The sequence below is a fragment of the Opisthocomus hoazin genome, chromosome 2 (genome assembly GCF_030867145.1).
Source record: "Opisthocomus hoazin isolate bOpiHoa1 chromosome 2, bOpiHoa1.hap1, whole genome shotgun sequence".
Lineage (NCBI taxonomy): Eukaryota > Metazoa > Chordata > Aves > Opisthocomiformes > Opisthocomidae > Opisthocomus > Opisthocomus hoazin.
The window spans coordinates 118926051-118950760 of record NC_134415.1 but is presented as its reverse complement, the minus strand read 5'-3'; the positions used below and the strand labels follow the sequence as shown (position 1 = coordinate 118950760).

Here is a 24710-nt window from a genome sequence, read left to right as displayed (position 1 = left end):
TTGCCGTCCCAAGTGAGATCATGCTGGGGACGCTGGATAACGAGTCTCCCTCAAAATGTATTTCATGCTCTGAATATTTAAGACATTTTGTTAAGAGTGCAATACTTAGGTCTATGAGGTCTATGTTTTTAATTAGAGAAGGTGTTAAAAAATCCACTTACTATTTTGTATCAATATCTCTTCTATTCAAGAGGAAAATAGAAAATATTTCCTGATCTTCAAGTATTCTGGGAATGTTGCCTGTAGAGCTGACTCGTATTTCTGCAACTAGGTAGTCCTGCTACTTTTATTTATTTTATTTTTTCCCAAATGACAGGGTGAGAGCACACACATTAGAGGCCTTAGAAGTACAGATAATCTGTCCTTTTTTATACTTTGAGATAAAAAATGATTGGGGTCTGACTACTCTTGCCTTTGTTTTACTGAGGTTTTGATTCATTGTAGCACCAACAGTATCATGTTGTCCTTTACTGAACTAAAAGTAAATCCACCAAAAAAAAAGTCCCCTTTTGTTCTGCTGCTGAGGAACAGTGTAGGCTGCCAAACCCTGGCAGTCTGAGTCACCACAGTCGTAATAAAGGGTTTGTGCTTTTGTGGTTGCTGTTACTCAGTGTCTTCTAATTTATTCATAAGGCAAAGGGACACCTACAGGTTAAAATACTACTTTTTAAAGAAATATTCCATGTTTATACTGAAAGAACATTTGTTAAGAGAATTAAATACACACTGTTAACCCTTTAAAGCTTCCAAGGAGCAAATGGTAATCTTTAACAATAACAAATACGTGTATATATATATATATGTTTAACAAATACCATTTTCTGTGTAAGAACAATATTAGACTTCAAAAAATGATGGGATTATTTTAAACTCCTTACTGAACTCTGCTATTTTGGCCATCTGGTCTGACCTGATAATGATCTGATAACCTGGGAGACTGTTTCCTTCCTTAAGAAAAAAGAAAAAGGAAAGGAAAAAAAAAAGGTTTTAGGGACAGAGACTCTGACCCTGGAAATACTTATCTGTGTCTTAACTTTGATGCGTGGGCTGTGACCCAGCAAGCATAACTCACGTAATTGAATTCAGTTGTTTTCAGGCTCACTCCCAAACAAAACAGTCTCATATTGAGCTGCCATATTCAGCTAAACCTCAGAATGACCGTGCGTAAACAGCTGGGAGAAAGCGAGGTGGCTCTGAGTCAGCGACGGGTCCCTGCGAGGCTGGCGAGTGCGTTCCCCGGCCCTGCAGAAGGTGTGCAGGTGTCCTGTGGGTGTCTGGGGGTTGCACTTGGGTGGAAGGGGAGACTTCTTACAAATGCTTGGTCCCATAACCTATGCATGGAGTGGAGATGGGTTTCTTTATAATTTCTCAATGCTTTAGCTATTTATGCATAGGAGTCCTCGTGATTTAGGCTTATAACTCTAATACCGGTTACTGAGGCAGAAAAAATGATTTATTTGTTTCTATTGATAAAAGAACAACAAGGATTTTATTCCTTTTTTGCCTGATGTGTAGGGAATTCTGTATGTCATTTACCTTTCCCTAGCGTTGAGCTAATGAAATTTGCACAGTTCTCTCAAAAAAAGCCAAATTTAGTAAGTCAGATCGTTGGTAACTTTCTCTGTCCTGTGGAGCTGCTGAAGAAAAGGAAGGTGGACTGAGCTGGGTGTGGGTGGTGGGCACCAGAGTATGGAAATACACGCGGCAGTAAGTACTACCATTTTAATTGCTGCGCTGAGTCATACTGTCACTACAGCTGTTGCCCAAAGAAGAGGTTCTCATGCTATCAACAGGACATTCACACAAAGAAAGGAGATGGTAGATAAGCAAATGCAAATATATTACATGCATCCTATCCTTTAGTTTTTAATGCATTCTGTAGTGACGAGTTCAGCGTGAAACACTTGGTGACATGTAATTATATATGCGTTAAGTAAATGGTAGTTGATTCATGGTATGCTTTTCAGCGTATGTATTCTTAATGCACTGAGGCAGGGGTGAGCGAGTCGTAGTACAGCTCTGAGCTGCTCGATTCATGTGGCAACGCAGTCCCGCTCGGGCTGCTGGCTTCCTTTCTCCTTTTTTTTGACCATAAAAGGAGAAAAGTGCTGCCATATGACTCGCTTTAGAGAGAATCACAAGACGAGGATCGGGGGGGTGGGTTATTCAGGTAGCTTTGTTTCTTGTACTCTGTATGAGACATTCTACTTTCTGTGTTTAATGTGATACTACTAGCAGAGTATGTGGCAGTATTTCCTTCAGGTGATATTGAAGTAAAACATTTCATTCTCCTAATAACTTTCCTTTCTTTTTCTGTATGGATGAGAGATTCTGAAGGGAAACTGGATATAAATGAGTTGGAAAGAAGATGAAAATCCCAATTCTCGGGGATTAGACTGCCCTCCAAACCTGCAGACACTTTCCTGCTGGTGGTTAAAGAATGACTGTGTGTGGTATTAGCCCATCTTGTGCCAGTGACTGTAGGTAGGCATGCCTCAGTATATTGCTTCATTTTGCACTGTTTAAAAAGTTTCATCTCCAGTTTTTCAGAAAACGGGTGATTCTCGGAAGTCTTACCTAGAAATCAAATCTGGACATCTCGGTGCCTTTCCGTGACTGGGGAGGTCCTTGAGCCCACTTGCTGTGCTGCCTTACAGTGACTTGCAGTCTGCAGTAAAGCAAGAGTCGCCTGACTTCCTTTGACATATTCTGACAAAAAGCATAGCCCTCCCACTGATGAGGGTCACATTTGCTCCGTAGAGTGAAGGCAATTAACAGCTCTAAATAGTTCCGCTCAGCTTCTGCTGTGGGTTGCTAAGTGGTGTTCGACAGGCTCCTGCTTCGGCATCAGAGCGTGCAGCGAGCACCAGGACGTTCTCAAACTGTCAGCTTCAGCAGTGCTGCCTGCTGATGGCCTCCATGTGCTCTCACAGCCATCTCTGAGTCAATGATTCATACTATTGATCAGCTTGGGGCTAGTCGGTCTTGTGCGTTCCCTTCACACACTGATGCTGTGAAACGATTTGGCGTGGAGGCATGTAAATCGGCTGTCTCTCTTCTTGCTCAGTCCAGCAACGTTGTTGTAGAAATTACAGCAGAATGGATCTATGTGTGGAAACCGGAATTCTTTTTTTATTTTGACAACTGTGGAAAGTAGCGGTCTTCAACCCAAACATTTGCTTTCTTGGGTAATTAATCATTTAAGAGTCCAGAGGGAGCTGGAGAAAATGAGTGTAATCTGCTAGTGTCATCCTTTTCTGCTGTCACCGTAGGTATCCTGGGAACACAGCAAAAGGACCATGCTAATTGGGGACCTAAAGCCACATTTTCTTTCAAGCTGGTTTATTAATTTTTTTTCCACATCAGAACTAGGATTTAGGCCAAGATCTGTGAGAAACAGATGTCTGTCTCATACTAGCAGTGTCACCATTACTGGGATTTAATGAATTTATTACTTATGTGGGAGGGTTTTTGTTGTGTTGTAGGTTTTTGATTGTTTTTCTTGGAAGATCTGATCATGAGTTTTCTGGTGAATTGCAGTGATAGTCTTTAGTCGAGTGTTGATGTCACTGTTGGGGTAGATATGTCATCTTTTAATCTTTGAAAGACAGAAGGTGTACCTGTAGTTCAAGGGACTGCGATTATGTGTTCCCAGGTAAATCGAGGTGTGGGGATTCATCATCTGGGATGATGGTAGGTTGCAGCAGATGGTTATTAGGGGGACTATTAGGTGGCCTCACTGGACCAGATTGGCAGCCAGTATTCCAACAGTTATAAATGATTGGTCAAGGTTTTCCAGAATAATATGCAGGTTTGTCAATACCATTACATTTTTAAGACTACTTAAAGGTAAGCAGAACTGGAAATGGAGAAGCATGTAGTGAGATGATCTGTAGGTAAGCAGTTGTGAAAGGGGTGTATGTTTTTGTACTGTCAATGTAATTTGTCAGTACCCTGTGACACTGCATAATCACTTATATCTATAGAAAGTTTTAAACACAATGTTTCTTGCAGAGTATAATATTTATGTCAAATTTTACACCAGGGTAGCTGTGTTTTCCTTTGGAAAAATTTTATATGCCTCTCTTGTGTTTACAAAGACTTGTTGCTTGTGCTTCTTTTTCTGCAAATTAAGGGTTAATGTTTTTGGTTCAGGTTTACATGATTATCTTTTAAGTAAATTAGGATTTCTGCTTTAGGAGAAAGAAACAAATTTGTGAATTATTGAAAAAACACAGCAAATTTGTTCCTGAAACACTAATCTTGTAAACTGCTTGAATTTCTTCCTTGCCCACCACCCTGATGTGGGCAGAGTTTGGAGAAGCAGTCTCAGCTGCTGTACATTGGAATGCTGTCAGTAGAGCTATGCCCGCTTTGTACCAGCTGACAGTCTGGACCAATATTCTACTGGCAGCAACGCAGGCTTGCTGAAATGAAAAAGTCAGATGCTCACCTTCAGTCTGTCTGAACATATTAATAAAGTCCAAAACCTAGACAGCATAGATTTTCATGTGTGCTGCATAAAATACATGTAGAAATGCAAAGGCTCAACTGTTACGTGTTTATTTGGTTCTGTTCTCATGATTTGAAAGCAACAGCCACCTAGGTGAGGATGTGATATTAAAGCCAGAAGCTATAATGCCTGGAAAAGGTGACCTGTTAATTCTGAAATGCATTGGCTACATATGGAATTGACTTCTAAAAATGATGTTCTCCAGAAGCATCTGGGTACTATAGTCATGATACATGTTCATAGTAGGAACTAAATAAGGAATGGATGTGGCATGCTGACTGTACTGTTACATTTTTAGTACTGTGCGTGACACAGTTTTGTCCTGTGCCAACTAACACTCTCCCAGATAATGCCCAAGCATAGTTCTGGGGTTAGGAGAGACGGTGGACCATTTCCAAAACACTGTTGAGATCTGGCCAGGCTGTTTTGGAGGGATGGGATTTTAGTTGTACAGTGACGACCTGTACCATGCTTACTGGTTCCAAGCCCAGAGTGTGGCTCTGTGCCCTGGTCTGTTTTATTTCCTGACATCTATGCGGCCGCAGGTCCTGCTTTCCAGGAAGCTGGGATTCAGCAGCTTCTTTGGGAAGGCAACGGCAGGATTCTCTGTGGGTGTTCAGAACAGTAGGAAAAAAACCTCTGTCAAACCTGGAAGTGAGAAGCTGTGTCTGGAAAGCTGGAAAAATAATCCAGAGCAATTTAAAGTCATAGAATAATTGAGTTTTGTATTGCTTTTATAAGAAAAGCCTCAGGAAATGCAGAGGTGTGATTAACCATTTTGAAAGTGGTAGTTTTATGGGTTGTTTTTTTTAAGATATTTATGAGGAATTATGGCCTGGCTTTTTAAATCAAAATGAATAAATTAAATGTAAGCAGATGGCACCTACAGTGTCCTCAACCAGAGGATGCATATCCTGGCAGCAGTCTAAAATTTATCCCTGTCCTAAGCTTTGCCTTCTGTTAACTGAAGGAGCAGTAGCAACCTGCTAATGCAAACCTGGGCTGGCATGATCTTTGGGTTTTCCGTGGGGAACCCCTGTGTCAAGCAGAGTTTCAGCCCACTTCTGTCTGATTGCCTCCTGTCAGGGAGGTGCAAGTCTAACTTTGTACTTAGCAAAAACTGTAGGACAGGGGGTGTGCGTGTGTGTGTGTGTGTGTTTTTCTTTGTAGCAATGTTAAAGCTATTAGCATCCTAATGACTTAACAGTCTGGTCCTACAGACAACTTACGGGCTGACCCTAGTCCGTGGAGCACTCCCATCTGTCTCACCACCTCTCTTCTGTAGGGGGGGGGGGGTTGGACTAGATGCCCTGTGAAGGTCCCTTCCAACCCCAACTGTTCTATGATTCTCTGATTCTATGAGGAATAGCTGTTGGGGTGGTGTAGGCTGCCTGGTGAACTGGCCACATACCTGTCCACCTGGAAGTGGTCTGGCGATCAGAAGCTGAGCTCCTGGTTGCTGTGCGGGCAGTGATGGGCGAGTGCCGTTCCTGGGCCGGGAATTCCTGCTACAGTTTGTGGTTTGAGAGTTGCCTAGGGAGAGAATCAAAACTCACATGAGAATCACAGAATGGTAGGGGTTGGAAGGGACCTCTGTGGGTCATCTAGTCCAACCCTCCTGCCGAAGCAGGATCACCTACAGCAGGCTACACAGGACCTTGTCCAGGCGGGTCTTGAATATCTCCAGAGAACGAGAATCCACAACCTCCCTGGGCAGCCTCTTCCAGTGCTCCGTCACCTTCAGAGTGAGGAAATTCTTCCTCATGTTCAGACGAACTTCCCATGCTTCAGTTTGTGCCCATTGCCCCTTGTCCTGTCGCTGGGCACTACTGAAAAGAGCTTGGCCCCATCCTCCTGACACCCACCCTTTAGATATTTGTAAGCACATATTAGGTCCCCTTGCAGCCTTCTCTTGTTCAGGCTGAACAAGCCCAGCTCCCTCAGCCTCTCCTCGGAGGAGAGATGCTCCAGTCCCCTCACCATCCTTGTAGCCCTCTGCTAGACTCTCTCCAGTAGCTCTCTCCAGTCAGGATGCTCTAAGGATGAACTGCCCTGAATTACCTGTATTACCATCAACATCTCTGGCATCTTTCTGCATAATATTTGAATAGTACCAGCTCGGTAGTACAATCTTTGATGAGCCTGTGCTTTTTCAGTACATACAGTGGTAAGTGTGTTCTGGTGCTGCCCCTTTTTCTTTCTATATCTTAAATCAAAATACAGATTTGTAACTTAATTTTGGAACATGTTCTTTCTTCTTTTTGAGTAAAGGACTTCTAAAATGTGAAATAATATTGCAGTTGCATAGTTAGGATTCAGAGTCTGGCCTCTGACACACACTTCATCTTATTTAACTCTTCTGTTGTGCCTTTGAACTCCAGTATTACATAGTCCATTCTGTAATGCAACTTTCATGTAATGCTTTATTTGCAAGTAGAATGAATATAGCATCTTTGCTGTTTATGCTTTGTTGAATACTGATCATACAACCTTAATTATTTCTTACACAGCAGGAAACTTTCAAAGTAGCAGCTGTGTTTTGCCTGAAGTCAAATTGCTTGTGGACCACCACTGCTGAAATCCCTGGGTGGATAATAAGCTTTACTCCCAGCAGGTCCGAGGGTACCGAACCGACTTCTGTGTTTCATTGTATAAATGCATTTTAACTAGGGAAAAATTGACTTACTGGATGTTACCAAAACAGTAAAAGAGAATTCTCTCTTCCACATTAATATGTGATGGTGTGCCTCATTGTTGACAACCTTCCCTTAAAGCAGCATTAAGGTTTTCGCTAAGTTTTCCAGAGTGTCTATTTATTTCTGTCCATTGTTATCATGCTGGTGTTTAAGCAGTGATCATTTTCTTTTCTCCCTGACTTGTGAATTCTCCTGAGGAGAAGAGTGGTTGGTCACAAGCATGTTTCTTCACCCCGTGTTTAGGCCAGTGTTGTAAGGAGTATCTTGATATTTAGTGATTTCATAAACATGTTAAAGTGTTGTCCCTCTTCATTCCCCCCCGGCTTTCATGTGGACGAGTGATATCAATCTTTGGCTGTTTATCTCCACTTTTAAAGGAGTATTCCTTTTTAAAGTCCCCAAACTGGAAATTTGAAGCTCTTTCAGTCAGAGTAGCTCATCCTCTTTCTCTCCCGTGGCACTTCTTTCCCACTGGACAGCATCTCTCTCAGCCCAAATGTCTTCCCTCGATGAACCTGCCTTGCAGCCCGTTCCACGCTGTTATTGCTTGCGGAACAAGAAGTGCTTCCTCGCATGGGTTCATAGTCTTTTTTTAATGCTCATTTCATACCCTTTCATCGTATTAACACTGTGAATTGGACTGACACTGGTTTTACACCTCATTTGAGACTATTTTAGTTTGATTTTGTTTTAGTCTGAAAGAAATTTGGATATCTGGGATAAATATTAAAAAAGGCTAAAAGGCCGACTTTCAGAATGTAATGTGTATTTTGTTAAAAATCTAATTCAGTGCTAATTACTACTGAAGTTGTGCTTAGGGTAGCTATTCTGTGTAAGTTGCAAAGTTTTTTGTAGTTTCATGATTCAGTTTAACAGGAGCTACTCCTTGATAGTTCCTGGTTTTTTTAATTTCCAAAATTTTGGTTTTCTGTATAAAAATGTGTTTCTACTTCCAAAGTAAATGTGCTGTAGTCTGTTTCCCAGCCACGGTCTGTAAGCTTCTTAGGAGTATGTTTTGCACCTGTTGTATGAGAGCTGGTTGTTGCCAGCACTGTTAATTTTCTCCAAATAAGCCAAGTTATGTAACAGAACAAACCAGCCTAACAAAAATATGGAAATTATGAATATAATTCAAGAACATTCTTGTTTACTTTTCTTTTGGTCTATGTTAAATCTCAAGATTTTTAATTAGCCTCACTAGGCTTATGTGCTCTGATGAACATACGGTTTTTTAAAACAATCCAATTGTCTTGTTTTTCAATATACAAATTCTAAAGTTTCTATCAAATATATTTTATCTTCTGTTCTTGCATCTACTTCACAACTTGCTCTTTCATTTCTTATAGCAATCTTTTATTTGTATTCCATAGAGTTTTAGCCTGGATTGTTTTTCTGTCCCACTTGCAATTGGTTTAAAGGTTTCCGGCAATTTTTTACTATAATTAAACTTGTAAGTCTTGTTCTGTAGTTAATTAATTTTCCTGGAAAACATTTCTGTTCAAATATTTCTGTCGAATTTGCTAAGATATGTCCTCTGCATTTGAAAGGAGTGTAGTACTTGTTCACTCTCGAATTATGATCTTTGTAGTCCTATTTGCATTTAATGCTTCCATAAAGAAGCGGAAATTTAGCACCTTTTATCCCTTACTAAGGTCTTTTTACTTTCTTTCTTGTGATATGAGTTGTGAATTTGTTGCCTGTGGCTTCAGTGACTAAAAACTGATCTTTTCACATTGATGAACTCCTCCTGGAGTGGATCTCAGTGGATCAAATCATGGCTCAAATAAATACAGTTCTGCAGGTACCTGCTTTGGTATAAGATTTTTAGTTGATTAATTTATTTAAGGTATTTAGCTAACAAATGCTTTCCTCCCCTTTATCAAACTGACTTAGGGTCTTTTTTCATGTCATGACATTCCTCCAAAGCCAGTTGATTTATGTCAGAATAGTCTGTGCTAGACTTGCCCTTTCAAAGCTAAATTCCACCTTTTTTACTTTTGACAAGGATCTGAACTTCACAGTCCTCTTTCTTTACGTGCACTGTTTTCATTTCTGTTCTTTCCAGTCTCCCCACCTGTGATTCTTTCTCCTCACTTTCATCCGTTCTGTTCTACCACCTTCACTTTCTCTCATTCTTGGTAGTAAATCTGCTTTGGTTTCTGTTTAACATGAATCTTGCTCTCTTGTTGCTTAACCACTCTTTCCAGTTAATCTCAATTACATGAGGCTTGGAATATACGTAAATGCATTGCAGCCTGAGAGTTAACATGGCCCAGTAAGTGGGATGCCCTCTTCGAAACTTTCTCATGGATGCTCATTTAATCAGTGCTGGCATTCCCGAGTCCTTCAGACTTGTCATTTTTATTGTTGTTGGGCCATAGACTCATAGACTGGTTTGGGTTGGAAGGGACTGTAAAGACCATCCAGTTCCAACCCCCCTGCCATGGGCAGGGACACCTTCCACTAGACCAGGCTGCTCAGAGCCCCATCCAGCCTGGCTTTGAACACTGCCAGGGAGGGGGCAGTCACAGCTTCTCTGGGCAGCCTGTGCCAGTCAAGAGGGAGGGGGTCAGCTTTTCATAAATCTTCAACCAGTAAATGCTGTAGGAAACGATGGTATCTAGAACTGTTTTTTGCAACCCAGTAGGGCTGGAAGGTCAGAATTGTCTCTTACTACATCACCGCTCTGTAGGAAATGGTGGTTTTCTGGGTTCTGTGAGGTACTTCCATTCCTGTCCCTGTCCTGAGGTGTTCCTGCTTTGCACGTTCTCTGATGCCTCCTTCCCGGCTTCTTTCCCATGTAAGCTGCATCACTCTCCAGACTTAACTGAGCGTCCTAAATACGGTAACGGTAGTTCACTATCCTTACGTGCTGCACTATGGGATTAAATCACCTTTTGCTCTGGGCGTAATGCACAGAAGATAGTTGCAGCAGTACTCATTGCTTTAAAAAAAACAAAAGGGTAATTAATATGTTTTCAAGGCATTTAAGTAACTTCTCAGATTTTTACATAGTAATTAAAATGGTTTCATTAATAAAAATTCTCTTAAATTTTAAAATCCACAGATTGCAGCCTCTGTCTAATTATTGGGAAGTCTCTGGATCATCTGTGACAAGGTAAGAGTCAAAGCCGGTACCTTCTGCCTTGCACAGAACAGCTGTCTTCAAACATCATAAATGATAAATGAGTACTCAGCCTCCCTTGAATGGCATCCTCTTATGTTGTTTTACTGTTGCACCTAACTGAGGCTTTCAGAATGCTATCTGGGCATAATATTCTTGCCTTGAGGTTTTTATTAGTTTGCCTTTTTTATTATAGAACAACTACTGATAATTTTTCTTCCCATGTACTTTATTCATTTACTCCACTGTTTGTTTTGAATCATTTCACTGTTATTGTTCTGGTCTGTGTAAACCCTTGGGACACAGTTGGCCTAGGCAGAGAACGGGATTTGTTCTCATCTGTTTTGAAGTCCTAATTCTGTGATTTTTTTTTTATTTATATTTTATTTTTAGGCCTTCTATTGCTTTTTTTTTCCCCAAATCTTCACCAGATTCTCATCAAAGTCTCTGAAATATAAGTTCTAAACACCCTCTGTTGCTGCAGAATTGGAGAGAATTTGCAGCCAGCAGCAAAATAAAGCAATGCTGAAAATAGACTTTTTTCCCCTAGAGAAAGGGAGTTCCCTGACTTGACCAGCTGTTAATTGGTACAAAGGTTTGTTTACACAGAGGAGTTATTCCTAATTAGTTCCCTATGTGGGTGCTTTACTTGAGAAATTAGTGTTACATTCTAATTTAATTTAATCTGCTTTTATAATTAATTGTTAAGATTTGCAGTTAGGAACGTATTTTTAGAAGAAAAAGAAAAGATCTTCACTGCACCACCCCCGAGTTTCAAGAGATAATTCCTCTTTAGGCAGTGATCAAACACTCTTACTATTTCGAAGTTAAAGGAATAAAAATCCATAGTTAGAACCAGGTTTTAGTCATATCTTTGTAAATATAGCTGCAGAAATGCAACCACGGGTTTTTCAGAGCCAAAACTTAATTCACCCCATTTATGGACTGGATGACTTGACCTCTGTTTTTCCGTAGTCATGAGGATAGTGAACCAGAATATTTGGGAAGAAGATTGTTTGTGGAGTTACACTAGCAGCGTTGAGGTTATGGTTGAAACAGAAATGTTCACTTCCAGGCTTTTCTGCAGCTGATTTCTTTTTCTTAAGTTGTCTTCACCTTTGTTCTGGGTGCAAACGTGCATCTCTCTAAGTTCTTTTATATAGTGAGTTGATAAACGGCCAGACCTGAAGAACAGCTGTCCATATAGATCCTTATGCCTTCATACCTGGTCCCCGTGTTTTTCTTTCATCCTTTGCCCCAGCACTTGCAGAATGAAGTGATCAGCTAGGCATTTAAATTACATTCTTCATTTCGATAGTTTCAAAAGATTGGAAAATTAATTTCTGAACATAGAACTGCTTTACCCAGACCTCTTTCAGTGTAAATATTGTTTTAAATAAATGTAGCCATTATAATAAATTGCTAAGCATTTTGGAAATGGGTTTGCATTTTCGTTATTTCATGATTATTTCTTTTAATTCATAGTATAATGCATATCAGTACCAGTGAACATTGTTTTCCTCTCTGTACCAGTCTTGGCAACAGCTCGTTATAAAAATCCAAATTAAATTGAACCTGTTCTGCAGAATTATATGGGATAAAAATTCAGTTTAAGTACCTGATAATTTCAACCCAGCAGCATTTTTGAATGGTATTACTTTAAAAGCTGTTGGAAGTTCTGGATTTCAGTTTTAGAATAATTTCAATTTTCCAAGGGTATAATCTGGTATATTTCCTATTTAAGCTAGAAAATTTCATCTGCAAATTGAGAGGGCGAAAAGCACAGTGATCCCAAGTGTAATCTTGAATGTTTTTTTTGTGACAGACGGACGTTGAATGTTTAACATCACCTCTTGGGATTTTTGAATGTAAATTGGAACCGCCGTACTTCTAGGTAAGACATAACCGAGTGTTTGTGTTAAGTACCCGCTTTCTTTTATACATTACTTGTGAGAAAGCTAAAGAATGCAATATGCTGGACTTGACTTTGTGCGGAGTGTTTGTGTCTTTGTTAAATGAGTCCAGTGTTATTTGAGATCTCAACAGTTCAGTTGTCCTAAAGTTTTATATTCCCTGAGAGAAACCACACCAGCAACTCTGCATGGTCTTATCCACGCGATTTAATTTTATGATCGAGTGTGTACTTGTTTGATTATCTTGTTGCCATTCAGAGTGGTGGTTCAGTTCTGTGTGCCCTTTGTCTTGCATCAACACCCGTACTCATCTAAGATGGTGCTGGTTTAGGGAATTTGCTGCTGAAAATCTACAGGATTGCAACGGCTTCTTGGAGGATTGATTTTCTGTCAGTTTAGACCTCTGGATCAGCTCACCGTGGACTCAGACTAGTACTGGTGTCGACAGGAGGAAATCAGTGCCAGTGCTTGCAGCAAGCTGCAGACTGCAGTGTCTGAGGAGGAAGCAGAGGGTGATAGAGAAGAGCTGGAAGATTCCGATCTGTAGATGTGATTCCAAGAGTAGTTGTCACTGAAGATTCTCTTCTTCCTCATAGTGAAATACCAGAGGTCGTGCCAATTTGGCTGCTCGTGTTTACCACGCAGATGACAGGCCGCAGAAGGGAGATCTGTGTCACACATCACATGCGGCCAAGATGTGGTCAGCACTGCGCCCATGCTCCCAGGCCACGAGCCGCAGGTTCTGCTGGTTCTGGCCCAAACACGCAGCTGTTTGCCAGCCCGTCCTGGACTGCTGAGCTGGGTGGTTGCAGCATGTAGCACTTCAAATCTGAAAGGGAATAATATGTTACTTTATTGTGGGAAGTAAGGCTGTGCACGATGGTAGCTTTCATCCGGTGGTTTCTTGGAGCGGTGGAAACCATCAAGGATGGAGAGGACTCTCTAAGTTAGCTCTAATTTAGTTAACAGGGCATGCTGTCATTAATTCAGCTGCCATCAGAGGCATCCAACAAGCGATGCTGTGGGCAAATGACCACCAAAACTTCAAGCTGTTGCAGGTGAAAACAAGTCCGACGTGGTGGCAGCCTGACTGGCTTTCTGTCAGGCCGGCTTGCAGTACCCCAGCGAACCCAGGGATCTGAGTAGCAGCCTATGAAATTAAAGGATTTTGCTAATCATGTTGGATGCTTGTTAAAAAAAAATAAAGCTACCTGCAGAGGAGTTTGGAAGGTGTAGAGATTCATTAATTTAAGGCCACAAAAGATTCTAGTGAATGTGGAACCAGCGTACTTGAAGGATAGCAGCGTTTGCCCCTGTACTTGGCACTGGTGTGGCCGCACCTGGAGTACTGTGTTCAGTTTTGGGCCCCTTGCTACAAGAAGGACATTGAGGTGCTTGAGTGTGTCCAGAGAAGGGCAACGAGCTTGTGAAGGGTCTGGAGAACAAGTATTGTGAGGACCATCTGAGGGAGCTGGGCTTCCTTAGTCTGGAGGAGGCTGAGGGGAGACCTTATTGCTCCCTATAACTACCTGAAAGGAGGTTGTAGTGAGGTGGGTGTTGGTCTCTTCTCCCAAGTAACTAGCGATAGGATGAGAGGAAGTGGCCTCAAGTTGCATCAGGGGAGGTTCAGATTGGATATTAGGAGAAATTTCTTTACTGAAAGAATAGGCTGCCCAGGGAAGTGGTGGAGTCACCATCCCTGGAGGTGTTCAAAAACACGTGTAGCTAGGGCACTTCAGGACATGGTTTAGCAGACATGGTGGTGTTGGGATTGATGGTTAGACTTGATGATCTTAGAGATCTTTTCCAACCTTAATGATTCTATGAATCCCATTTCGTTTCACTGGATGGGTGAGCAAACCCAGGTCCGAGGGAGGAGGTGGATGTGAGGGGTGGACTTATTAAGGTTAAAGACTATAATCGTAGCTTTGACAATTTCTGCAGTGTTGGAAATTATTCTTCTCTACCTTGTAAACTAGTGATGTGATACTTGTAAGGACTGTATATTCAACTAGTGAAGTTGCTTTGTGTATTTTATTTTTATAGTTTATTTTTTCCTTTAAAGGTGTTCCAGCCTTCTGTTTTGTTACAGTTGTATGGAATTTAAAATAGGAATTATGTTTATAACACACCTATGAAATTTTATAAAGATAGCATTTCAACTCAAGTGTAAGGCTCGTTCTGCTTTTTAAATGAAGGACGATCTTTCTGAGCTGGAGAGGGTCTCTGAAATGAGCGCTCTGGATGAGGTTGTCCGGTCTAGTGGGGGGGACTGAGACGAGCTGAAGGGAGGTCTGAGAGACAGGACAAGTAGAGTGAGAAGGAAGAATAAAAGCAAAAATGGTAGGAATGGAGACAAACACTCTAACATGTCAGAAGAACCAGGAAATGATGAGAAACAAGCAGTGCGAGATGAGGAAATAGAGATTTGCTAAATTATGCATTCTTTTAAGTTTAGTCCATAGAAAGTTAATATTATTAGAGTATAGTTCACTGTTTCTATTAATTCCATCAGTAGGAAATAATGAACTGATAAGAACTACAACTGGTAGGAAAACTTTTTGGTAATTTTTTACCTCATGTATTTTTGAAGTCCTAACTGTTGGCTATTAGAGACCTTTAACAGATACTATGACAATTTTTTTTTTCAAAATGATGCCCCTTAATATGCCTTTAATGGCTTTAAAGATTGACTCTTTCAGAAGACTATGACAAAATATGGACTGTAGAAGCATCTAAACAATTTTTTTATAAAAGAAAAGGTTCTGAAAATGAAATCTTAATATGACTGTGACAAGCCATTAATAATTTCTAAATACTAATGCAGAAGCAGCAATTCTTTGTGCTCATAGCTGTCAGCTGTTTGAGCTGTGCTGAAAGTCTTACGTGATAAGACTTTTCATTTCTGTTAGTGCCAAGAGAGATAGGATCTCTTAGGCTGTTTTTAAAATGACTGGTATCCCTTACAACTGTTTTGAAAAGTGTGACATGAAACATTGTTTTAATTCTGCAGAATTTGAATTTTCTTATCAGATTAAATATTTGTATCACTGTTGGCAGAAATGGTTTCGTGTGTACGTGTGCATGTGTATGGTGATGTATTAGTGTTGGTTTTTAAGTGACCTTAGGAGGCAGGAGAATGTGGGGTGGGAAGACAGTAAATTAGTTTTCATTTTCAGTTCCCTGTTTTCTGAGAATACATAGGAAAGTTTCTTAATTAAATAACACGAAAGTAAACATAAGTTGAAAGGTCAACTATGATGATATTATTCAGGTCTTTGGATGGTAAACACATTCTTAAAATTGTGACTGGTTGACAAGAATTAGGCATCATTTTCTACCAAAACTAGTGTGAGTTACTAAGATGAAATCAGCAGTGCAGGGAGAGCAACATCAAATATTTAACGTAATTCAGACAATTAAGTTGGATGCCTAGAGTGCATTTGGGAAGCTTCACTAACTGCGTAAGGAGTCTGGATTGATGCTCAGGTGTCAGAATTAATATCTGAAGCTAAATGTCTGCAGTGAATTTGTACCTTACACGCAAACGTGTCCTTTGTTATCACCTCAGGCCATGACAACTTGTACTGACTTTTCAGCTACTATGATAAAATGAGGGTCAGTGTGGTTGTAGAACTTCGGAATGCATTTTAGATGTTTTTTAGAAAATAACGCAAGGTTCAGAAACAAGATGGTAATGTTTCCCATCTGTTACTGTGCAGTCTTCAAGAGATTGTTTTTTTTCATGGTCGCAGAATATCTTGTACAGGCGCGTTCTGCGCCGTTGTGAGGAGTACCATGTAATGAAGTTTTCAACACAGATTACTATTAATTCATTGCCAGGTGTTTTACAGATACAACACATAAATGTGTTTCTAGGAGAAGCATGAAGAAAGGAAACCGTAGTTTGTAGCCTGGCGTTGTTGGCCAAATGTGTTTTCCAAAGAAGCGAGCGCACTCTCACTCTGGAATTCAGCTTTAGCCCTTCTTTTGGTCTGTAGCAGTAGACTGTGACTCAGAGCCTAAAATTCAAATACTTTTCCTGAATTTTGCATCCTCAGAGGAAGATGGTCTCCCAGGAGGTGCTCATGAATGAGGTGCTTGCTAGTTTACAGCAGTGAAACTTCATGAAGTTCTTGAAGGGGAGAATTTTTCAAAAGTAGTAAAACCTGCAGACTGTTGACTTCTGAAACAAAAGCTCTAATTTTTCACCAATATCAAAAAGTAAGGCTCTTGTAATACCTGTTTTTTAATAAAAACTCTGTCAAAGAGATTTTCCTTTCATGAGAAAGATTGCAAACATCTTTTTTTGCAGTGTTCACCTTCATTAGCACAACTTGCTGACTTCCTTCCTCAGCTGCAGTTCTTCCTACACTCAGAGGTCAGAGAAGGGCAAGATCCACCAGCCACACATCTGGCCGGCTCTCTTTCCAACTGGAACAAAGAAACAATTTTTTAAATGGCTTTTGGAGTTGATTATAAACAATTTGGTTTTGGAGTCGCTGACTTGCAGCAAATGTTTGTTGTAAGCGGATGTAGGGAAGAAGGACTATGTCCTAATGCAATTCCTCTGTGACCAGCAAGGGGAAAAAAAATCACTTTAAAAAAAGGATGTCTTGATCCTATTACACTCAGAATTTTGAGTGCATGCATAGGACATTGCATAAGCTAAAAATACAGGCTTTGAAGAGGCAGAGAGACAGAAATTGTTGCTCATTTAATTTTCCCATACTTTTGTATACAGTGATACTGATTTTTTTCACCTTTATTTTCAGTAGCTGTTTATGTATGTACAAGTTGACAGTGATAAAAGACCAAGGACAAACAACAGGAATAGGGGGGGAAAAACCTACTTTAAAATGAAAGTTCTGTCCTAATACTTTTTTCTTGTATTTATACTGTTCCTAAATACTTTTTTCCCACTAAAAATTTGTCAGAAAAAATGTATTTACAGTCATTAATCCTTAAGTAACATTTTGAAAACTAATCCTTAAACAATTAGAGAAATGTAATAATTTTCTTACTTTCCCAGTTGTTATAATTTTTTAAATACCTTCTAGCATCAGTTTTTTTAAAGTGTTTTAAAGTAAACACCTGGTGTGACTTTTGGTACTTCCACACTTCACAGCAGGAAATACAACAGCACTTCTGCAACCCCTGCTACTTTTGAAAAACCTTATTATGCCTTTATGTGTCTAATTTGAGCTCATATTACTCCGATATTTTGGTTGATTTGTTTAATATGTCTATCATGATAGTTTTATTTCTAACCCGAATATCTTGCCAAATATTTACAGATGTTTTGGTATGACAAGTAAATTGGTAATGCTAGTTTAGTAATGCATTTGACTTTTTGGAACGATGCCTAAATTTCTGACAAACTTAAATAAAATGAATCATCCAAAGAAAATGCTTTCTGTCAGTTTGTTTGTAGGAGGAAAAAATGCAGCGTAGTACGGTGTTTGGTTGGTTTTTTTTTGGTCAAATTTAGGTGTTTGAGTTGATAATGCCACGTAGTGGGTAACAGCCTTAACTGCAGCCTTTTTTCAAAAGCCTTTCAGGTGGCAGAGAGCTACCTTGATTCACATCGGAGATTTCCTCCTGGCTAGAACAGGCGTATTTTCAAAGAACCTTTTAGTATCAGCCGCATTTTAGGAAGTTTACGATAGCCAGTTTAGTTTCTAGATGAAGCGTATTAAAATGTAGGAATCATTTGTTACAGAATTTTAAACTTCTTACAGGAAAATAAGGATCTTACTTGCGTATTTAATTTGATTGGAAAGATTCAACAAGAATCTTGGTCCTCTTGCACTGGCTCTTCAGGTTAATGAAATGCAGTCGGTAGTATGGTGATAGTTCTGGTGTTTAGGCAATGCTTGGTTTTACCATTTACGGTTGGCAGGTTGGTGGCTGGGCAAACTCTGAGCTGGAATTGAAGAATGGAATGGAAGAGGAGCAGAGAGAGAGCAGGGGGAGCTTTAGTTGGGCTTTTGTAGACGTCAAATAACTCTGCTTTGGAGTATTAGACAGGCGAGATAGACGCCAAATGTCTATTCCACCACTGTCATTTACAATTATTACTTGAATATATTCTTTTCTTAAAGACTCTTTCTTGCTAAGCAGTTTGGATTGTAGTATTAATAACTTGGTGTATCTGGTACAAAATTTATAGATATAAAAATTCAAAGTTTGTGTCTGAGACCAGTGAATATAGGCATATATAGAGAGTTTATATTGTGTATATATCTATATTTTTTCCAGATATTTTTATCAGTGTATCAAAAAAAAAAATATGCCATTCTGTAAGAAAAGAATACTGTCCTCTGCAATTTCAAGGCTTTTTTATGGAAAAGGTTTTTTCCACTGTTGAAACATATATTGATTGAGGTCTTTCTGTGTTCCTTGAACATTTTTTCCCCTAGGTAAATTTGCATTGCTTCCCATCAATCCCAGTAATCTTCAGTCACTGAGCATTTTTTTACTTAATCTCTCAGACTTTTCTGAAGTTTTGAGTTATGCTGGGTTCATTAATAAGTCAGTGGAATAAACTGCAACTAAAATAATTATTGGCTCAGAGGAGAAGGAAGAAAAGGTAATTCAATTTCTAGCCACGTCTCAGTGCTGTATTACAAAATGGTTTTATTAGTGATGAATAGACACATTTTTTCAGAATATTTTGGAAAATTTCTATCTTCCATTTGTTCATCACGCGATTGGGGATAATTGAGGGGTTTTTCTGCCCCATCCCATCCTCCAGAGAGCTCACACCACGTGAAGTCGGGAGCTAAGAGGAACCCGAGGCGTGAGGCCCCGCTAGTGCTGCGGTCACGCCGGTGTTCCGCCTCCGGCTGGCTCCCTGTGCTGCCGCAGCGCGACTCGGGGGCCTGTGGCTTTGGGTCAGCGAGCGCGGAGCTTAACTTCATCATTTTCGTCTGGATTTCTGTTATTGCGTTACAGTTTTAATCTTGATTTATCTATTTATTTTTTTTTTGCCTGTAACCAGCAACTATTTCTCAGTTCTTGGTTAAACGCGCTGATTTGTAGCTCAGCGTGTGTGTACATACGCTGTGTACAGTTGTGTGTGTGCATATGTAATTTTTGCACAATTTAAGGTTTTTAACAAGTTACATGGCCATTTCTAAAAATATTTTGAAATGATCTATTTAAAGAGTTGTTTATAATTTGGATTTTTGTTAGAAAGTAGGGTGTGTTTCTTTTACACTTGACTTATGTCACTGCTGTTGAAGTGTGAATGAGGACTTCGTTACAGCTGAAAATGAAACCATCAAGGCCCTTAGATCCTTTTTATGTAAAACCAAACTTAAATTTTGCTCTAAACATAAATATAGTCTCTTTCCTATAGTTTCCAGTTCTAAAAGGCTTGGTTTGGCTCTCGAACAGGAGTGTTCAGCAGAGGCGTGAAGAAAATACCGGGTGCAACTGCCTGGCTCGGCGTTTGATAGCAGGCAGCGCTGCAGAGCGAGCTGTCTCACCCCGCCTGTCCCGGCGCTGGTCCCAGGCTGCCGAAGGAAGCGCAGCTCGCTTCGGCTGCAAACTTGGTCTGCTGCTTAACTTCAGAGGAAATAATGCTAATCGAAACGTCTTGAATCAAGCGTAAACAAAAATGGCATTTTAAATTGTTGTTAAAATGTAAATTAATGACATAATGATGTCATTAATAATATTTTCTACGTTTTTATATTTTTAAATTATACATTTTTAAATTAATAATAATGATGTTGTTATTAATTTTAAAATGTAGATTATTTTTAAAGGGGCTGCTGTAGGGCTGGGCCGCCCTGCGCAGCGTTCTGGCGGGAATGACGGGCTTCATCGCTTCAGGGGCGGTCACGGTTGCTTTTAAACTGAATTCGGAGTTTCAGTGGGAGGAAAGGGAAAGCAGCGTAATTTTTGATTTTTTTTTAAATACCATCACTTCTTTTGAGATGTGGTTATTAAAATATTATCTAGATCAGCTTGGCTTCGGTTAGAAAAGCCAGGATGAAGGAGAACCCGCCCCCTCCCCCGGCACCGGAGCCGCAGCCCCTGCAGCCGTGCGGCGGGGCGGTCGTCCGCAGTCCGGCTGAGGGGGGGGGGACCGGCCGCGGCGGGGGGCCTGCGCGTCCCCGCGCCTCCACCGCGTTCTCTGCCGCTCCGCCCCGTGCTGCGCCGGCAGGGGGCGCCCCCGGCCCGCGCACGGGCCGCGCCTGGCGCGCGCATGTCTGTGGGCCGCTCGGGGAGTCACGTGCCTGCCTGGCGGGAAAGCGGCTGTTTCCCCCCTCTTCCCCCCCCCCCGGCTGCAGCGTGGCCGGGCCGCTCGTGTGCGTGGGGCCGGCGCGTGCCGCCTGTCGCGAGGAGGGAGGGGCAGGGCATGAAGTGACCGCTGGGCGTCAGTTCCGCTCTCTGAATGCAGAGTCGCTGTGGAGGTGTCGTTCCCAAATGCGGACTGGCTTCCAGCAGTGATCTGAGTTAATGACTGCGGAGCCTGGCAGGGTCAGTGAGCTGTTTTAATTTCCATTCCCACTTACAAGAAATCTGACTTTTAACGAGAAGGGTGGCTCGAATTCAGCACCGTCCACACAGCTCCTTCCTTCTCTGTCACCTGAGGCGAGTGGCAGGCTCATTAACACACCCGAAGAAGTTGTGATGGTTTTTAGCGGCTTGCGTTGGGGCACAAAGGCTTGTTTGGTGTTCTGTGTGAGGAAAATACAGTATTGGAAAATAGATTTATGTGGAAATGCACTTCTTAAGGTGTTAGGTACAGTGCAAAGCTAAGGTGTGTGTACATGGTTAAGAGGGCTGATGAGGGCATATCTGTTAACCTAAGTGCAATTTTCAAGGCAGGCTATTTTGGAGAAAAATGCTGTGGACCCAGTCTGCCCCTACACGTCTTAATGAATTGAGTATTGAATGTGAAAGAATGCAAATTAATAAAATAATACAGAAAGGAATGAAAAAAGAACACAAAGCCAATTAAGGAAAAAGGAGGAGTTTTACTGGAGCTTACTCTTTCTTGTAACTCCAGTTCATAACTTCCTGTATGGCCTCACGTTATGCCAGGGGAGGTTCAGACGGGGTATCAGGAAAAACTTCTTTACTGAAGGAGCGGTCAGGCATTGGAACACGTTGTCCAGGGAGGTGGTGGAGTCACCATCCCTGGAGGTGTTCAAAAAACGTGCAGGCATGGCACTTCCGGACGTGGTTTAGCAGGCACGGTGGTGTTGGGTGGATGGTTGGACCTGATGATCTTAGAGGTCTTTTTCAACCTATGATTCTGTGACTCTGTGAATTTATGAGTAATTACAGATTAGATTAGTGTTTTGGGGAAAATCTGTCCTTGTTCAGTGTTCGGTCCTCTAGTCACTTAACTTGACTGTGACAGCAATATTTGAAAAATTCTGGAGCTTAGCAACTTTCTAACCTGCTTTATGTTTAGTTCATAGTGCAGTATAGTGACTAAATATCTTATCCTCAGTCTTTCTGCTTACCAGTCCATCTGCATTTGTGGGATTGATTTGTTTTTTTCCTGTAGTGTTTTACCTTTGCATTTACTGAATTTTGTCTGGATGGTATCTCCAGTTCATCAAAGTGATGTTGAATTATGATCCCATTTTCAGAATATTTTCATTCCCTTCTAGCTTAGTGCATATTTTAAAAAGGTATTTTCTTCTTCTTTGTCTGTCACGTAATTAAAAGTATTGAACCAAACTAGATCTGTACAACAGATACTAGATACTGTTTAAAAATACCATCCTCTTTTGCCAGTAAACTGGACAGCTACTACTTCAGATTCTCAGTGTTGCAGCAGTTTTATGGTACTAAATAGCATTTTCTTTTTTCTCGTCTCTAATCATCTCTCAAAGCTCCTTCCTTTATAAACTTCTTTACTTCCTTCACTTTTTCTATATGCTCATAGAGGCATATTGATGTCTAAGTCTCCATTTGGTCTGTTTTATCCATTGGAATAGCTTGTTGTGTATTTTCTTAACTGCTGAGTTTGCCACACTCCCTTATCCCTTAAATCAACTTTGAAAGAGACCTATTCTCCAGACACCTGAGATTACTGAAGCTAGTTTTTTTGAATTCATGACCTTTAGTTTGCTGTTCCCCTTATTTAGTAACCTCTGCTGTTTTTAATTAATTTCTGCTGTATTCCCATCCTTATATTCAGTTAATTCTTCCCGTAAGTATCAAACAAGTCTAAAATAGCCATTCCTCTGGCAAACTTCTCTGTGTTTTAGAAGGAATTTTTATCATGAATGAGCTACAGAAGCTTGTACAGATACATGGTTAATTAAATCTCCTGAAGCTTCTTACCCAGTTCTGTTACTCAAGTGCCTCCATAGTTGAGCAGAACCGTCCTTACCACTTTCTTGGGATTAGGTGGTCTCTCTACCTGTTTGTTTCTCCTTTACTCTCACCCAGACACAGATATGAAATTTTTCTTTTACCTTTTTCTGAAATTTTAAATTAAAAAAACGAGTATGTACTATCCTCCAGTCTATTTACAGTGTTTTTTTGAATATTTTTTTTTTCCTAGTGGAACTCGTGCTATTTCCATCAACAGCATTGTAACACAAATTGGTTAGCAAGTTTTCTTATTCTGTGTAATGAAATATTAAGTAAGACCACTGTCACACAAATGATAGTATTTCAAACTAATAGAAGTTAATCCCTACAAAGATCCACATTTCATCTTTAATTCGTCAAATCTTGAGCCATTGATAGAGTCAGCCACAGCTATCTTAATTCCAGTCATGTCAATGTGTTAGATCAGAATTAATTGTTGGCTTAGTATTTTAAGATATTGTTTGACTTCTCTCCACTTTTCCAGGAAAGAATACTTGTAAAGACTGCTTCAGATCCATATCTTACAGATTATTATCCTCCAAACCATGAATACGAATTTAGCCAGTGAAATGCATTGCGTCCTACATACTGACACATTCAGATCAGATCACTAGCAAATACCAAAAGGAAATCCAGTCGCTGTAGGATTTATGTCTGGCTTGACTGAGATTAGATATACTCTTTTGGCATTTAGGTATTAAAAAGAGAAGTAAAATAGATAAAGAACAAAGTTAACATGCAAAGACTTATTCAACCATTATCAACTGGCACAAGAAATAACGTGAAAATAAAGTCACTCTAAGGAGTCTTTACCATAGTTGCATAGAGAACTAGAATATGATGGTTTTCGTCTTGTTTTTTCAGAAACTTGCATTGGATTTTCTGTGAGTATAGCACAAAATATTCTGTGTGGCATAGTCAGAAGGCTCAATAGTTGGCGGTCATTAACAGGTAGAAAGGACCAGTAACATTTTTTTCTGTTTCTGATTTTTCACCTGAAAGTCCTGTTTCTGATTATGTATCTAAAAATGTATATGATCTAGAATAGATTTTTCACTGATTATATTCACAAATGTTGAAACCAGATACTTTTTCAAATGCCCAAATCCTTAGATTTGCAAAACTGAATGTGTTTAAGATGGTGTATTTCCGTTTTTGCTATGATTCGGGTGAGAGAAAACAAAGAAACTTTAAGAGGAGCATGGTGATGTGGCTGCTCTTCTCTTACAAGAGTTTCACAGAGTCACAGAATGGTAGGGATTGGAACGGACCTCTGCAGACCATCTAGTCCAGCCCCCCTGCCGAAGCAGGGTCACCTAGAGCAGGCTGCACAGGACCTTGTCTAGGTGGGTTTCGAATATCTCCAGAGAAGGAGAATCCACAACTTCCCTGGGCAGCCTGTTCCAGTGCTCCGTCACCCTCAGAGGGAAGAAGTTCTTCCTCATGTTCAGACGGAACTTCCTGTGCTTCAGTTTGTGCCCATTGCCTCTTGTGTTGTCACTGGGCACCACTGAAAAGAGTCTGGCCCCATCCTCTTGACACCCACCCTTCAGATATTTGTAGGTATTTCTAAGGTCCCCTCTCAGCCTTCTCTTCTTCAGGCTAAACAAAACGAGCTCACTCAGCCTTTCCTTGTAGGAGGGATGCTGCCGTCTGCTAATCGTCTTTGTAGCCCTCCGCTGGACTCTCTCCAGTAGCTCTTCATCTTTCTTGAAGTGGGGAGCCCAGAACTGGACTCAGTACTCCAGATGAGGCAGAGAGGGGGAGGAGAACCTCCCTCGGCCTGGTGGCCACACTCTTCTTAATGCACCCCAGGATGCCACTGGCCTTCTTGGCAATCAGGGCACACTGCTGGCTCATGGTCAACGTGTCATCCACCAGCACTCCCAGATCTCTCTCCACAGAGTTGCTTTCCAGCAGATCAGTCCCCAGCCTGTGCTGGTGCATGAGGTTGTTCCTCCCCAGGTGCAGGACCCTGCACTTGCCCTTGCTGAAGTTCGGAACAACTAAGTCAGACTCCACCTGGAAAAAAATGAAGTGGTTTTGTTTTGAAGGAAGAAACACTTGAACTACCCAAACCTGTTCTGTTTCTGTTAAAGGCATCTCTCTCCTGT

General features: G+C 40.8%; 1 protein-coding gene across 5 annotated transcripts in view; it reads left to right on the top strand.

Annotated features, from left to right (window-relative positions):
- CYRIA (CYFIP related Rac1 interactor A) overlaps window positions 1-24710 on the top strand; it is a 58753-nt gene that overhangs the window by 6522 nt on the left and 27521 nt on the right. For all 5 annotated transcript variants that reach the window (XM_075414870.1, XM_075414864.1, XM_075414868.1 and 2 more), the window contains exons 2-3: window positions 10277-10327; window positions 12159-12227. The gene's annotated coding sequence lies outside the window, so the exon portion shown is untranslated. The remainder of the gene's footprint in view (window positions 1-10276; window positions 10328-12158; window positions 12228-24710) is intronic.